Raw genomic sequence first — 17928 nt, forward strand, 5'->3', positions numbered from 1 at the left:
GAATATAACCATCTATTACAGGAATGATAGAAAGATAATCAGAAGGTTGTTCTTTATTCCTGCTTATTCTACATTTTTTACATTATCAGCAACTATAACTTCCATTAATCATGTCAGCATGAAATGGGGAAGGGCGGGAGGGGTTTAGGGCAGCAAAATCAGGTAATTCCATCAGGTAAAGGACAGTGGGTAGAGGTGGAGAAAGATAAATCCTGGGAAAAAGGTATACAGAGAATTATAGATTTTCACAATAGCGTCTGTTAAATTACTAGAGAGCCTGGCAGTAGGTAGGGACAGAAAGCTATAGTATCTCAATCCAGCCAAGCCACACTAAATGAAAGAGTATTAGATTCTGCTATCTTAAAATAGAATATAGCCAAATTCAAGGGGGCAAAGAATGAGATCAAAGACTATCCACTTATCATACCTGTTGGTAGACAATCTCTCTCATTCAAATAGAAGTCAGTAGGGAAAAAAGCATAAAGCTAATTTTAAAAAATGCTGTGGCACAAAGAAAAAGGAATTGTATACTCAGTGTAAGAAGAAACCTCTGAACATAATCTAGCTTAAGATCCAGAAAAATAAAATTCTAGTAATCAGCTCGTTGTTTTAGCAGGGTATAAAAAAAATAATCATTTAAAAATTATGAATATCATAATCAAAATATCATAAAATAATAATTTATATATTATAATATATAATGTAATATAGAATATAATACAATTATATTATTTATATATTATATTTACATATAAATAAAAATATATAATTTAATATAAATATAATATATTAAAATATAAATAATATAATTATATTATATATAATATTTAATGTTATATAATACTATTATATTTAATTTATATAATACTATTATATATTATATTTAATATATTATATTATACTATTATTCTATATAATTATATTATATTTATTATTTATAGTTATATTATATTTATTTTATTATATTATATTTATAATGATATTATAAATATAATGATATTATATCATTATAAATATAATATATAATAAATATAATTATAATAAAAATAATAATCATTTAAAAATCATAAAAATTATCATAGAAAAACTCATAGAAAAAAATAGGAGAACAGTCTAAGATGGAAAAGAACAGGATGAGATGAACATGAAATGAGTGAGATAAGAAAATATATGAAACCAAATATATAATAATCTTTAAATATACTTTTGGAGGTAACATTTACACTATGGAAAAAAATGAGGGAAAAGAAGTGTAAAAGATATGATTTTTTAAAAAAGTTAGTTATGGACAACAAAGAAAGAGATTCGGACAGAAGAATTATTGCTATTCCTTCTAAAGATGAAAACTTGAGACAGAAGCAGTAATCAAAGACCTATCTTAGGAACATTTCTGTGAGTTGAAAAATACTGGAGTATGAAGGTTAGGAAGGAAAGAGTTGACTCCTTCTCTACCCAAGGGAATAAATGACCTCAATCAGATTTCACTGTAAACATGTTAGTGGTATTTTTTCTGAGTAATCTCTAGCTATAGAATGTTTTCAACAGGATACACCTGGTCTGTCTAGGTTGCTTATTTTGAATAGAGCTAGAATGTCCAGGTTTAGCCACCATAGCTTGAGAATAACAGGTAGTCATATAAGCATTTTCTTATCCATGTGTAGTTGATGGAATATAAAAGAAATGGTCCTTCAAAATCAAAGAAATGGTTCTTCAAATTCCCTTGTGAATAAGATTTCAAATGCATTGGTTAATCCAAAACCAAAACCAAAACCAAAGTCCAAATTGTTTAAAAATTAAAAAAGAAAAAAGACATTTTCACAAATTTTTGCAGGCTTTTGATTGCCGGCTCCTCCAGGAAAAGGAATGCTTTGTTTCCAACTGGAGTTTGCCTCTATCCTTCGAATTATTAGGAAAATTTGATGAGGAGTAAGATCTATGATTCCTGAGTCTGCTCTGACTTTTGCATTCATACAACAATTGAAAGGGTGAATCATGTTCCAGACAAGACTAATGACAGTAATAATTGTCATTTACTATGAACCAGGTACTGTACTTTGCATTTTACATTCATGCTTTCATTGAACCTTAACAACAAACCTAAACAGTGAAGTCATTATTCCACTTTATGTTGAGGAAACTGAGGCTTAGAGAGGGTCATCTGAGGTCATTTAAAGGTCTCAACTCAAGTAGCAGAGTTTGACGTTCAATCTATGTTTTTCAATTGCCAAGCTTAAGTCCTTCCTGCATCCTTCTGAAAAAAGATAAATGCACAGACATATTCTGAAAGAAGTTTAGAATTATATGAATAAAGAAAAAAACTTACAGGGATATGTACAAACATGTTGTGCATAAAAGAACCAAGCTCGCCTCAGGCTTTTCTTTTGCAACACTAGTGCCAGAACACAATGGAGTAAGATCTTCAGAGTTTTCTTTTTTTTAAAGATTTTTTTTTTCTTTATCAGAGAGAGAGAGGGGGAGAGAGCAAGCACAGGCAGACAGAATGGCAGGCAGAGGCAGAGGGAGAAGCAGGCTCCTTGCTGAGCAAGGAGCCCGATATGGGACTCGATTCCAGGACGCTGGGATCATGACCTGAGCTGAAGGCAGCTGCTTAACCAATGCCTGGGTGGCTTAGTTGGTTAAGCAGCTGCCTTCAGATCTTCAGAGTTTTTAAGAGAGAAATGCTCCAACTCAGATTTTAAAAATTCACTCAAATGGATGTGAAGATAATCAAAAGACAATCTCTTGTTTGTGAGACTAAAAGTCTCTACCTACCTTATCCTCTTAAAAAGCAAGAAAGCAAGCAAACAATAACCTTTCAGAGTAAGAGATAAATCAAAATAAAGGGAAAAAATAGGAAGATGTAAAAGAATTGGCAACAGACATTGAAAACATTTTGAAGTAAAGTTAAAGAATTACAAAATTTGTTACAAAATGGAATATAGCTGTCAAACTGTAATTCTGACAGAAAAAAAAGATTATATAATATAAAAACAATTTAATCTGGAGTTTTCCTGGTTATATTATTACCAAAGACTAGAAATGGGGATGAGAAATGTTACTTCTTCATTCATAAAAAGAAGAAAAACTGAAAATACCATTTCATTTCTTATTTTGATAATTAGAAAAATATGGTTAATAGTATTTTTGAAAAAATTGAAGGAGAACTACTACCTATCTTCAAAAGCAGAAGACAATACAAGGAAATAAAATTCCATAAGATATAAGAAAATATTATCCTTATATGTGAGGATATTAAAATTATAAAAGATGTAAGAAGACCAGGTACATACATGTTAATTAAATTCTCCATGACTCAGTTTCCCCATTTATTAGTAGGACTAATAAATTGTGAAAATGAAAATGGCTAATGTACATCAAGTGTTTAGAATGAGTCTGGCACATTGTAAGTACTATATAATATTAGCTGCATTATAGTACTGAAAAGAAAAATAGGGGCGCCTGGGTGTGGCTCAGTGGGTTAAAGCCTCTGCCTTCAGCTTGGGTCTTGATACCAGCCAGGGTTCTGGGATCGAGCCTCGCATGGGGCTCTCTGCTCAGCAGGGAGCCTGCTTCCCCCACCCTTCTCTGCCTGCCTTTCTGCCTACTTGTGGTCTCTGTCTGTCAAATAAATAAATAAAATCTTAAAAAAAAAAAAGACAAAATAACTGTTACTTTAAAAAAATTAGACAACAGTTTCAGGGCAAATTTTTCTTTCCATTTTCCCTTCTACTATAAAAAATAGTTAACCTTTAAAATTATTATTCTAGGTATATATGTTAATGTAGTGGCATGAAATTTGAGTTTGAATTTTAAGATCCTTGACCATAATAATTGCAAGCCCTCTATTTACGTCTCCAAAATTTCTACATCGCCCTTGGTTAGATTCCATTTTTTCTTCTCCAAATTGCACCCCAGGGATTATAGGCACCAAATGTGAGCTCATAAACTCCTAGAATTATAAAATACACATTAGAATTCCAACATTTTAGCATTATGTTAGAGTCCAAAAATTTTGCTATGTTCTAACAGCAACGTTAGAGGGTCTGAAGAGTGTAGCCCAGGTAATTATAAATGCTTGGAGAATCAGTGCTATAGCTATGATCATGACAGTAGATATTAGTGTCTTTTCCACAGCTTTCTTTTTCGGGTTAGGTCCATAGAAATAAAGTAGAGGAATGTTCAGAAAATACGAGCACAAATGTATGCATGCACCTACATTCCCAGCTACCTAATATAAAACCCTTGGATTGAAACAATGAATACTTTCAATGTGAACCTAAGCAGATATTTCCATTCCTGATTGCGTTGCATACTTGGAGTTTTAGTTTTCAGAGAATATAGAGGGAGAAATGAGGAGACAGATGTGGGACAAGTTACACAACACTGCCTACCACAGAAAACCAGTCCCCGTGCAAAGACGGGCAAGCACCTGTTTTTCTAATTAAAGTTATCTCAAATTTAGGAGGGCAGACAAAAGGAGTGATCAAAAGCTTTTCCTAATTTCATCACTGGGGGCACATTAACCAATGTTTCTGTTTGTAGAGATTCTCTTTAATAGAAGTATTCACACTAGATCACAGCATATAGGCTTCTTTTTGTTTTCTGATGTTGGTTTTTTTGTACCTTTTCTTGGGCATTTTATTGGGAAGCTTGGGTAGGGCATATCAAGTACTTAACTAACGTGGAATCATGGAAATTCATTACTTCATTTTAAGCCATTTTTTTTCATCAGGCCAAAACTTTAAATGATACAAATTGAACTCTAAAGTCGCTGTTTGGAATCATACCTCCCTTACAGCTCTAAGCACACCTCTTCACCTGAGTTCTTATATCCTAGGATTAGGGAGCTATTCCAGCATCCATTATTCCCCATGCCTTTAATGACTTTATTCATTTTTTTTTTTTTTACATCTCCCCTCAGTCATCACCTTTTCAGACTGAATTCCAAATGTTTTAGCCTTATTCTCCTTCACCTACATCCTATTGCCTTTGATCACAAAAGCACATTTCCCTAGACCCTCATATGTGGGAGTGCACAGGGGGCTAATTAATAATTTGTGCTTAAAGAGATATTCTAAAATATTGGTTCACACAGTGAAAGAAACCATCCACAAAACAAAAGACAACCTACTGAATGAGAGAAGATATTTGCAAATGATAGATCCTATAAGGGGTTAATATCCAAAATATATAAAGAACTTTACAACTCAACACGCAAAGAACAAATAATCTGATTAAAATGGGCACAGGAAAAGACATTTTTCCAAAGAAGACATATAGAAGGCCAACAAACACAAGGAAAGAAGCTCAACACCACTAATCATCAGAGAAAATCAAGTCAAAGCCACAATGAACTATCACCACACACCTGTCAGAATAGCTAAAATAAAAAACCCAAGAAATAACAAGTGTTGGCAAAGATGTAAAAAAAAGGAACACTAACCCTCCTACACTATTGGTAGGAATGCAAACTCATGCATCCACTGTAGAAAATAGTACAGAGGTTTTTTAAAAAAAAAAAAAAAGTAAAATTACCATTTCATCCAATAATTCCACTAGTGGCTTTTTACCCAAAAAACACAAAGACACTAATTCAAAAAGCCATATGAACCCCTATGTTTATGGCAGTGTTATTTACAAAGGCCAAGATATGGAAGCAACCCAAGTTTCCATCCACAAATGAATAAAGAATATATATATACTTAAAGAATGCCATATGATTTTATTCACATGGAATTTAAAGAAACAAAATAAGCAAACAAAGAGACAAACCACCCCCCACCCCAGATTCTCAAATACAGAGATCAAACTGGTGGTTGTCAGAGGGAAGGTGGGTGGAGGAATGTGTGAAATAGATAAAGAGAATCAAGAGTATATGAACCTGGGGCTCCCAAGTGGCTGGCTCAGTCAGTGAAGCACCCGACTCTTGATTTCAGCTTAGGTCATGATCTCAGGGTCTTGAGATCAAGCCCCATGTCAGGCTCTGCACTTGGCACAGAGTCTTCTTGAGATTTTATCCCCCGCCCTCTCCCTCTTCTTCTGTTCCTCCCCCGCCTCCACTCTCTCTCCCGCTCTCAAATAAGTAAATAAATAAAATCTTTAAAAAAAAAAGTACATTTACCTTAATGAGCTCTGAAATGTATAGAATTATTGAAACACTATAGTACACATCTGAAACTAATATAACACTATTTAAGTTATACTTGAATTTTAAAAATTAAAAGATAAAAATAAATAAAAGAATAAGTTATCAATGATGCAAACTAAACAAGTAAATATTGGTTCAATGTCTATTTAATGGCTGTCAGGAAGAAGCTGGCTTCTATTAATAAGAGAGGATACCACTTGCTCTGTATTAAAAATATAACACCATCCAAAAATATTGAAGTGCAAGCAGCTGACAAAATATTGTCCGAGTATCACAGACTCTCCCTCTTCCTCCTAATAAGAATGGATTCTAGCTTCTGGACAGGCACCCAAACCCTCCTTTGCTCTGCTGTACCTGAGAAACAAGCTCCTTTGGGGGTAAAAAAACAAACCTAAAGCAATCAGAGACACTTGGTTATTCTCCCACAATAAAGGGATCAAGTAGAAAGGGAAGGAGAGAGGGGATGACCAAAGGTTGGGGATTAAAAGAGTTTGCAGGAGGAAAGAAAGAGAGCTCCACTTCAAAAGCCACTGAAAAGAAGATGTGGTTCATATATACAGTGGAATATTACTGAGCCATCAGAAAGGATGAATAGCTACCATTTGCAATGGCATGAATGGAACTGGAGGGGATTATGCTAAGTGTAGTAAGTTAAGCAGAAAAAGACAATTATCGTATGGTTTCACTCCTATGTGGCACATAAGGAATAGAGCAGGGGACCACAGGGGAAGGGAGGGAAAACTGAATGGGAAGAAATTAGAGAGGGAGACAAACCAGGAGAGACTCTGGACTCCAGGAAACAAACAAGGTTGCAGAAGGGAGAGGGGTGGAGTTGGGATAGCTGGGTGATAGGTATTAAGGATGGCATGTGGTATGATGAGCATGTGATATGATGAGCACTATAATACTATGATGAGTATTATACCCAATGAAGAATCATTGAACACCACATCAAAAACTAATGATGTACTATAGATAGGCTAATTGAACTTAATAAAAAAAAAAAGAAGTCCCTGCCAGATGTGTGTATATGAGTGCTGTGTGTACACCTGGGTCTATGAGAAGGGGATGAGATTGGAGAACATTCTCTCCCAGAACACTTACTGATTTATTAAGGATATTCTGCCATTTGGGCATGTTGTCAAAAGACACTGAGAAGATATGAAATGCTTCCAATTATATTTTCCTGTTTTAATCCTGTGACGTATTTTTTTCATTCAATAATACCACAGGGAGGGGTATAGCTCAGTGGTAGAGCATTTGACTGCAGTAATACCACAGGGTGATAGATTCAAGTAGGGCTCCAGATATATGTGGGTTACAAAGATAAGGCACTTATTGGATAGACTGACCATTAAAAAAATTGAGAGTTGGCAAGGAAAAAAAAATTTAGTGTCTTTGAATTGCCCCCATTTCACTATTTTTCCATCTCTTATGATTGCCTCTTGACCTTCACCAGTAACAGCAATAAATGATAACATGCAAATATAGATGCAGTTTAAAATATCTTTAAAAACTTGCTTTTCCAGATTTTCTGATAGTAAAACATTTCCTAAGTTTTTTTTTTTGTTGTTGTTGTTGTTTTGCAATTCTTGTTTTGTCCATAGATTTCCTTTGTGATTTTTTTTTTTTTTGGAACCAGATAACTTCTTGAGACGCATATTTAAATTTTACATATCTATATGACAGCTTACAGTCTAGATAATAAAATAAATTACCCACTCCAGATAATAGCACCATGTCATGTGTCATGGGTTGTGTCCCCCACAAAAAGATATGTTGAAGCTCTACCCTCCAGTACCTCAGAATGTGACCTTGTCTGGAAATTGAGTCTTTTAAGAAGTAATGACGTTCAAATAGGTCATTAGGGTAAGCCCTAATTCAGTGACGGGCATCCTCGTAAAAAACGGAAAGTTGGGACACCTAGATAGACATGCACTAGGGAGGACAATGTGAAGAGACGTAAGGAGAATGCCATGTGAAAGCGTTGGACTGGAGTTCCACGGGGAAACCGAGGAACACCTGGGACTACCAGAAGTTGGAAGAGATAAAGGAGAATCCTTACGCTGCAAGTTTTAGAGGGAGCATGGCCCTGCCAACACCTTAATTTCAGACTTGTAGCCTCCAGAACAGTGAGGCAATAAATTTCCATTGTTCTAAAACACCCAATTTGTGGTACTTTGTCACAGCAGCCCCAGCAAACTAACACATCATGTATTAAACAGTCTCAGCATTTCGGCTACTGTTAGGGTCATAAGGGGAATATGGGCTGGATGTTCTCAGGACTGCTGTGGTCTCTCACTGCATCAGGTCATTTGCAATCACTCCTTGTAAAAGTACTTAATAGGCAAGTGTCTTCCTTAAGAGGAATTTCTGTTTCTTCTCTTATCCTTTCCTCCGTCCTGCCTTCTTCCTTCCTTCTTTCCTTCCTTCCTTCTTTTTTAAAGTTCAATTTGATTATGTTGTCTCCCTCAGCAAGATTGGGTCAGTTTGCATTTTTATAGTATTGAAGGACTTGCTCATGGAAATCTGAGTTAATGAGGACCATATCCTTCTTATATTTTAATTTAATTTTAGAATTTCAGCCTGATGCCCAGGTTAGCCTCCTGGCTCATTGTCAACTACTTAATATGGCTTGGTTCACCCCCACCCCTTGTCTCAACCCTGGAGCAAGGCTCAGGAATAGAATGAAAATGTCCCTTCTTGCAGTACCAGTTTTTTCTTTAAACTGAAATTTTAATTGTAGCTTATGACTCATCAAAATTCTCCTGGCTTTAACATCGCTGCATCATGATGGCTAAGTCAGAATACATAATCAAAATATTGAATACCTGCCCCAAACTAGCAATGCAAGAGCAAGTTAACAACGCTGGTATCGATACACTGAGAGTGATCCAGGTTCCACCTCAATGATATCCACTGCCTGAAGTCTTTTGAGGAAGAAAGCATATGTAATGTGCCCTAAGGGACCTTCCTCTACCCTAACACACTCCCTCCCCAACTCTTCAAACTCAATCCAATCATGAGATCTAAAGGGAGGCCTTGGGTGGGGCTAGAATTCCAGAAACCCAAGTCTTAGAGATCAAGACACAGGAAATGCCTCATTCCAACTGCATTTCAGGTTGGTGCTACAGATGGTCATAACAGAATTGTTATAAGGCAATAAATGATTAAGCATCAGATGGATCATAGCCGTCTGCACTCAGCCATTTTGAGTAACAACTTCAGTCTTTACCATAGTCTCCTACTACGTGCATTTTTATTTAAACCAACTTCAGTATAAACTGAGTGAAATGTTTCCCTAGCTCTTCTCCTCATCCATTTCCCCTACAATATGACTTTGTAGCTCCTCCCACTTAGGGAGAGAGGAATTAGCCTTATGACTTGCTTGAACCAATATAATGCAGCAGAAGAGATGGTGTACCAGTTACAAGTGGCCTCAAGAGGCTTTGCATACTTCTGCTGTATCTCTTGGACCCCTGGCTCTGCCATAGGAAAAGCCTGGCAAACCTGATAGGGGATGGTAGACCATGAAGAAGAAAGAAGAGGCTCCAGCTGACAGCTAGTCAACCCCATAGGCTTAACCACTTAGCAAACTTGCAGCAGACCACAGACACATGGAGCCCAGTGGAAACCAAGAGATCTGCCCAAAGGAATCCAGCCCAAATTGCTGAGCCAGAGAATCATGAGCTCAATAGTTATTTTTCTTTTAAGCCATTAAGTTTTAGAGTAGTTTGTTGGACTGCAATAACAAATTATAGCAATAACAAAAACATCCTTCCCTTAATGATATAAAAAATTGTCAGTGTGATATTTTAAAAAAATAACCGAAATAATGAGTCTGTTATGCTACTAATATATTTTTCTAACACACAATTAAATGAATATGTAGTTATTAAATTCTCTCACAAATGTTAAAGAAGTTGGGGAAAAGAAGATACTATTCCAGGCAAGGCAGATGGTCAAGAGGACACTTGGAGAGGGAAGGAAATTTAACTAGATTTGGGAGAACATGTAGGAAGTGACTGCATAGAGATCAGCCAGGACAAAAATTGGATTAGAGAGGAAAAAGACATTCTACAAATATACAGTACATTTGTGGGACAGTGAATAATTCAACTTGGTTAAGACATTATTTTGTGAAGTTCTAAATCTGGAAAAAGAAATTGGTTTTGAGAAGAGCCTTAATGGAAACTAATGTTTTCAGTTGAAAAGCCAAAATAAAAAACAAAAATCACCATCTGTTCTTTTAAGCCAAGACCAATGTATTTCAACACATTCTGACCTCACTTTTAACCTAAAGGAGTTGATTTTTAAGGATCACAACTCTCTTTTAAAGTCCTTTTTCATGATAAGGAACAAAGAATGACTTGCCATTCCTACAGTAGATGATTTAGACCCAGTATGAGGGAGATTCTAGAACTGGTAATAACGTAAACAGAAAATGCAAGTGACCAAAAGTTAGAGCACCAGCCGATGCTCTTATTCAGCAACTAATGAGCTGTGTTACTTTGAGCAATGACATGTCTCTGGATCTCAGCCTCCTTATTCATCAAATGCATAAGGTTATACCAGATGAACTCTAAGATCCCTTCCAGCTCTAAAATTCTGTCATTTTCTGTCAGAGGTTTAGCAAGACAAGCAGTCATCAAGAGATGGTCAAATTCAGTGCTGATTCAGCACACTGGGCGGGAAGTGCTTCTGAGTTCTCAAGGGCAGAACATAATGTGGTCCTGGTTTACCAAGCCCAGAGAGATGCTCAGTGTTTAACAGCTCAGTGTAACTCAGGATCTTCTGTGTGTGTGTGTGTGTGTGTGTGTGTGTGTGTGTGTGTGTGTGTTGAAGTGTGTTGAAGTAATAATAAAAAGTTAGGATCTTATGACTATATTATATTTAGTCAGTCTGAAAGGTTGTAATGTATCTGTGAAGCACTTGGGATATTGCTGGAGGTTGAGTCACACTTTGCCTGCAAACACTGTGGTCAGGGTCAGCAAATTTCCAAAACCAGAACATCTTTAAAGGGAGCTCTTGGTGATCTTGTCCTGGCAATTCAGAACAGCATTCTGTCACAGTACTCAAAACAAAGCCCATTGTAACTGGAATGAATGATAAATAGGAAAGGAGGAGGAGAAGAGAAAGCCTTCTTAAAATTACCACTTATTCAATATCCATTCATTCACTCTAACCTCTTTAACCTCTTCCATATTCTAGGCACTGTTGTAGGCACTGGGGATACAGCAAGGAACAAGACCCACAAAAATCCCTGTCCTTATGGATCTGTTTCCAAATATTCCTTCTGAGATAGCCAGGACATGTATATTATGCATATATCTGCCTCTGGTCAGTTTGTTTGCTTGTTTGCTATCTTTTTCTTTCTTTGGGACTGTGAAGAGTTGGCAGGGTTGGGGGTAATTTTCTGGTGGGGATGATTGAGAGACTGAGAACATCTGAAGGATAGTTGGTTCTAAAACCTTGACTTACTGCATTTCTGCACCAGATACAGAGAAACAGCTACATAAAAACTAGGTTCTGCCATTTACAAAAAAAAAAAAAAAAAAAAAGGAAATAAACCAAATTCCCTGCTCTAAAGATATGCACAGTTTAGTTTTCCCTAGTGAGAGAAAGAGACTTGAAAATACATAATTATCTATTAACTATTTACAGGAGGGTACCCAAAAAACAGACTGCAAATTGGGGAGCAGTTAATTCTGCTGGGGGAAATTTCAGGGACATCTTCCCAGAAGATGCTTGGTAACCTGGGTTTTGAAGAATGAGTAGGAGTTTTGTTGTGGGCTGATGGGAATGCATGTGCACAGGAAGGACAGGTTCATTACGTTTGGAAAGTGGTGGTGGTTCTGTGTGGCGGGAACAGTCATTTTTCACCTTGTTGCACATGAAGATCACCAGGAGAACTTTTCCAACTATAGGTATCCTGACTCTACCACTAGATTGATTAAATGGAATCTTTAGGGGTAGAGCACAGGCCTCCACAAAATTTTAAAATTTAAATTTTAAAGCTCTTCAGGCTCTAAACAACTCTAAACTATAGCCAAGGTAAAAAACTATTAGCCCAGAACAGCACTTCTCAAATTTTAATGAAACTTAAAAGAAGCTGTCAGTCCCCTTTGATTTAACTTCTCCTGGCGCCATGTTCTCTTGGGTGTTCCCTCTTTGACTGTAAGCACTGCAATCTAGCACCACCTCCATTCCCATGACACACCCTACTCCCACCCCAAGCAGGATGCAGTACTCCCCAGGAGGAGGCACTAGACAGACAGAGTCAGAGACTGAGTCTGGCTGGCCGTGAATTGCTAAGTGATCAAAGGCAATTCATTTACCTCTGTAGACTTCAATTGTCTCATTTATTTAATCCAGTCTCAGGAATTGGATTCAACAATCATTTTTTAAAAGATTTTATTTATTTATTTGACAGACAAAGATCACAAGTAGGCAGAGAGGGAGGTGGGGGGGTGGGGAAGCAGGCTCCCTGCTGAGCAGAGAGCAGGGGCTGGATCCCAGAACCCTGAGATTATGATCTGAGCCAAAGGCAGAGGCTTAACCCACTGAGCCACCCAGGCACCCCAAGATTCAGTAAACATTAAGGAAACCTATTATAAAATTCTATAATTTCATTGAAAGCATTTGCTGAATGTGGTTACTTTATTGAAAATATATTGTGCGATCTTAAGCCTTTTTTCTCTGGATATAGAAAAAGTTTTTTTTTTGTTTTTTTGTTTTTTGGTTTTTGGTTTTTTTTAAACACAGAACCTGTCTTTAGAAGCTCAATATCAAGGTGTAGGAAGATACGACTTTCGAAATATTAACTAATGTTTTGCCCCCAGATTTCTCCCTTCTGTCTTTCTCTCCTAGTCCAGTAGGTAGACAATCCTGTGCTTACTTCCTCAGGGAGAGTTATGACACACTGAAAGCAGAAAAATGGATGTCTTGCCTGCTTTGGTTTCCATAAGTCTAAGCCTTTAGGGCAGAGGCTACAAAATGGTGGCCCTAGGGGCAAAACTGGGCCATGGAAAGTTTTTTTTGTCTGATCTCAGTGACCATTTTTCCAAAATGAATTAATTTCCAACATTTAAAATCATAAAGATATGCATAAAGTGAAAATTTCCAGCTTCTTCTTAAAAAACAAATTGGAAGACTTGGTAACTTTGGACCTCAAAGAGAAATCCAAAACATCCTCTTTCCTAGATCAAAGCGTCCTGTGAAGAAGCAAGGCTACAGAGCCTTTGCCTGGGCAGGCAGAGCCAGATGCAGCCCCAAGGACTCATCATGAAGATAGTGGGGAGGTCTGCCAGGGCCAGGACCAGAAGATAGAAAGTTCAGTGGTAACACACGTGGCTCCACAGCCAAGGACTCCGTGAGATCAAGGATGGATCTCAGCACATGACTTTGTACACAAATGACATAAAAGACAGACATCTCAGTTTAGGTAGGCACCTCCACTCTAAGTAAGTGCCCCAGAATTGACACACAGTCCCCTGGGACAGAGAGAGAAATAGAAGATCCCAAACATAGAGATTAAGTCACAGCCACATGACAGGAATGGGGGCTCAAAATAGAAATTAATTTGAATTTTAGAAAAGTAAAAGAAATGCATATTTTCTGCATGCCTTAGTTTGGGACTTAGATATGTACCCATTCATTACAAAAGGCAGTCAAGACAGTAGGATTTTACTGATATACTTGTTTTCTATGTGCACACAACCTTTAAAAAGATGCCATCAGGTACAGATGAGAACATTGGTAAAAGCAAACAACAACTGTGGCTGAATTTTATCTTCCTGAGCGAGACAAAGAATTCACTCATTTTGAAGAGTTTGGAGATAGATTGGATCTGGACACTGGTGGTTCCTGACATGATTGAATCATGGACTCCCCTGAGTAGCTTATAAAAGGTAGAGAAACTTTGTTCCAAAAACAAAACATAGACACCAAATTGTGTGTATAATTCCAGGGGCTTCAGAGCTCATCTGCCTTTGGAAGCCCATCTGTGGACCCCAGGAAACAAAACTTTCCCCACGGGGGCTGCCTATGCCTGCCACTCTCCTTGTCCTCATTTTCTTCCAGAGAGTTTCAGTGGATGGAAGAAAATCCCCAGCCTATTTGGAATACAAAGAAAACTGCCTCCCACAGTCTGTCACCCTGGCGCCCTTGCTATCTGCAGCCGTTTAAAGCGCTTACCCGTTCCCAACCCCCTCAGTGCCATCCCGCACAGACCTCTTCCTGGAGGTCTGGTGAGTTCTGAACTCTGCCCTGAGCACCCTTTTTGGGACTGCCTGACACCAACTCACGTTATAAATAGAAGGGGATGAGGCCCTGAGTGCTCCTCTCACTTCTGGCAGGAGATGCTTAGACTTGCAGCCCATCAGGAAATTCACTCTGAACACAAAAGTATCCTGGGCAAGAGATGCTCAACCAGAAAGGGTGCAGAAGCATGTGGCTGAAGGTGAGGCAGAAAGCACACTGTGCAAACTGGAGGGCATAGCATACTGTCCGGTTGACTCAGCTGATGCAGGCCTCCATCCAGTCACCAACACCACACTGACGGAGGCCCCTTTGTGTGGACAACCACTATGACTTGATGGCACCATGGAGAAAAATAATCAAAGCTAGCAACATGGGTCTGGTCATGGAGGACGCCCCTTCACCCATCACACATAGACCTGGGCCAGGTACTCTGGAATCCCTGGTGCACCCACATCCCTGCCCTCCAGGGGCTCATCCACCTCCAAGAGGATGGGGCCAGGAAATACCCTTGTCCTGTACTCAGTGTGGTCAAGGGTGCCCCTGGCTCCGCTCACCTATTGTGAGGCCTCCAACAAGTTGCTTCCCTCAAGAGCCTCATTTTCTTTATTGGCAACATGAGGGTATTGGACATGAAGATCTGGAAGGTTCTCTTCCAGGCTGTAAAAATTCTGATTCCTTTGCCCTATATAAAATCTTCTGCAGGAAACTTTATTGCTACCTTTGAGCCACTAGATGGCAAATGTACTTAGTTGAGGAAGAATGCTGACTTAGAAGGATCATTGTTGAAAGAAAGGAAGAAAGGAAGAAAGAAAGAAAGAAAGAAAGAACCAAAAAACAAAAGTAGGTTACTTAAGGAAGGGAGTTAAACAGATGAAATCAAAATGCAAAGTAGCTAATACTATTAATACTATTATTACTAGTTAATATGGGGCATGTGAGTGGCTCAGTAGGTAAGCATCTGCCTTCTGCTCAGGTCATGATTCCAGGGTCCTGGGATTGAGCCTGCATCGGGCTCCCTGCTCAGTGGGGTCCTACTTCCCCTCTCCCTCTGCTTGCCACTCTGCCTACTTATGCTCTCTCTCTTTCTGTCAAATAAATAAACAAAGCCTTTAAAAAAGAAATGTTAAAAAATACTATTATTACTAGCTAATAATATCGTATAATAAAATATGGCTTAAGCAGTTAACAAACCAATATATCTAACTCATCTGTGCTGATTCAGCAGGCACGTGTCTCCTGGCTGAGGTTTGGGAGCAGGCAGCAGAGTGCAGTGCACTGATGTCAAGAGACCTACTTCCAGTCCCAGCTGTTCCTCTAGGAAGCTGTTGGACTCTGGTGAATCACCCATCCTCCCTCTGTCTCAGTTTCTGCATCTTTAAAAGGAGAAGGACCTCAGCCATACTCTGTAAATTAGCCCTAGCTCTAGCATTCTATGATTCTCCAAATTGGATTGCCAAATGCCAATTAATAAAGATTTCCAGCACCAAATATGGATGAGAAATCCCAATATCACTGACCTCTAGGACAAGAGAAAGAAGCCTTGTGCCACACACATTTTCAACACAACATGCTGCCACCATCATTTTAGGCAGCTTGGGGAGTATCTGCCCCTGGCCAAACTAGTCACTGCCAAATTAAGGTAAATATGTTTTAAACCTGAAATTTGCTTCTGCTCGAGGGAGCATGCAACAGATCCAACTTGTCTGGCAGACAAATTGCCTCATCCTGAGTGGGCAGATTCCAAAGGAAGTTCCACTGGAATGCCTTGGGGCTCCTTTCCCAGGTCCCCACCATTTCTCTCTGATCTTTGTCACGCCACTTGGCTTCATTTCCTCCCATTCCCCTTCCTCTGGATGCATCAAACTTCACTCTGGTGGTGGTGGTGGGGGGTGGTGGGAAGGTTACTCTTGGCTCTCAAGAACAAACAATATCCCTTGCTAGTGCCATAGCCACAAATGAGTGAGCCCCCAATCTAAAGCCGTTTCTCAAAGTATGGTCTATTGACTATTGTATCAGAATCAGTTATGCTAAAAATGCACATTCCAGGAGCATCTGGCTAGCTAAGTCAATGGCGTGTGCTACCCTTGATCTTGGGATTGTAAGTTTGAGCCCCATGTTGGGTGTAGAAATTACTTACAAACAAAATCTGTTTTAAAAAAATGCACGTTCAAATCCTACCTGGACTGCTGAGGCAGGATGTCTATGGGGAAGCCTGGATTATGTATTTTCACAAGCATGCAGATGAGACTGAAGTTTGAGCCCCATTGTCTCACAACAAAAACCCTCAAGGTCAAGGTTACTTGAGGTAAAGGTAACATAGTGGAATGCTAGGCACTGAGACTGGAACAAGGGCTCACAGAGCATGATTTGAGAAGGCGTACATGGTATTTGTTGAAACAGAAAAAGTGTCAGAGAGAGGTTTGCAGTAGCTCACGTGGGGCTTCACTGAGTGGCAGTGCTTTTATAGAATGCAGGCCTGCTCGTTTTCTTTAAAGGTGGAGAAATTTACATTTTCCTTCCTGAATTCATCAGAACCAAGGGCAGCAACTCACCCTAATTAGCCATCTCACAAGAGATCAGTAAATAAACTAGAATGTTATTTTGTTAATTATAAGGAAAGTCAGAACAGCTAAGCAAACTGGAATATTCATGTCAGCATGCCAGAGAGCTGTTCTTTTTTAGAAAAGTCTACATAGGAAGAAGGCAAAGTGCCATTAGCAGGTAGTTTGAGGAGTGTGGAAATTAGGTGATGTTAATGTCATGAGATGTGATCAGAGGCACAATCTTCACCAAAGGAAGAGAGAGAAGAACAGGCCTGTCTGCCATTTAACTAAGTCCCCGCTATGAACAAAGACAGTGTCCCTATTTTTATTCTTGTAGGAAAATACTCAGAGAATGAACAAGAGTCTCTTTCCAAGCTCGTCTGAGCGCCCTGCGTGTGAAGACCCAATGGTAAATCTTTGTTCTTTTTTTGGGGGGGGGGGTGCTATTTTTTTCCTAGACCCTGATGGCCATCACATGTGTCAACTCCATCTTTATTCTGTTCAGTAATAAGAAAACTGAACAGGATTCTTGAGAAGCGCCTTAGTCCTACTCACTAATAACATATCTTAGGGCAATTTCCTCTGCAAATAGGATTCTAATTCATTACCCATAATTTTGTTTATATTTTTAACATAATCTGCAAACTCACTAAACACATATTTTAGCAAAATGAGGGTAACAAGTGAAATATTTGTGTTCCTACTGAACTATGTTCAAATTATGCACACTTGATTCTTAACATCTCTTCTCATTTATAGCTGAAGCAGTCTTAAATGGAATAGAGGCAACCTGTAGCTTATTTACATGCAATGTTCATCTAAACCATCCTTACCTACCTGAGTTGCAGACTCAGCTTCCAGTCTAGATCACAATGTTGTGCACAGCCTCCCCGACATTCCATGGGTCCACTTTGTTACCATTAGTCACTTGTCATGTCAGGTCTACTGATATCTATCCTCTTGAGGTTTACAGGT

General features: G+C 38.5%; 1 long non-coding RNA gene across 1 annotated transcript in view; it reads left to right on the top strand.

Annotated features, from left to right (window-relative positions):
• Positions 1-17372, top strand: part of LOC309846015 — a 50915-nt gene extending 33543 nt beyond the window's left edge. The window contains exon 3 of the long non-coding RNA XR_014301681.1: positions 17291-17372. This is a non-coding gene — a long non-coding RNA (uncharacterized lncRNA). The remainder of the gene's footprint in view (positions 1-17290) is intronic.
• The last annotated feature ends 556 nt before the right edge of the window (positions 17373-17928 follow it).

This window comes from Mustela nivalis (assembly GCF_964662115.1).
Source record: "Mustela nivalis genome assembly, chromosome: 13".
NCBI classification, from domain to species: domain Eukaryota; kingdom Metazoa; phylum Chordata; class Mammalia; order Carnivora; family Mustelidae; genus Mustela; species Mustela nivalis.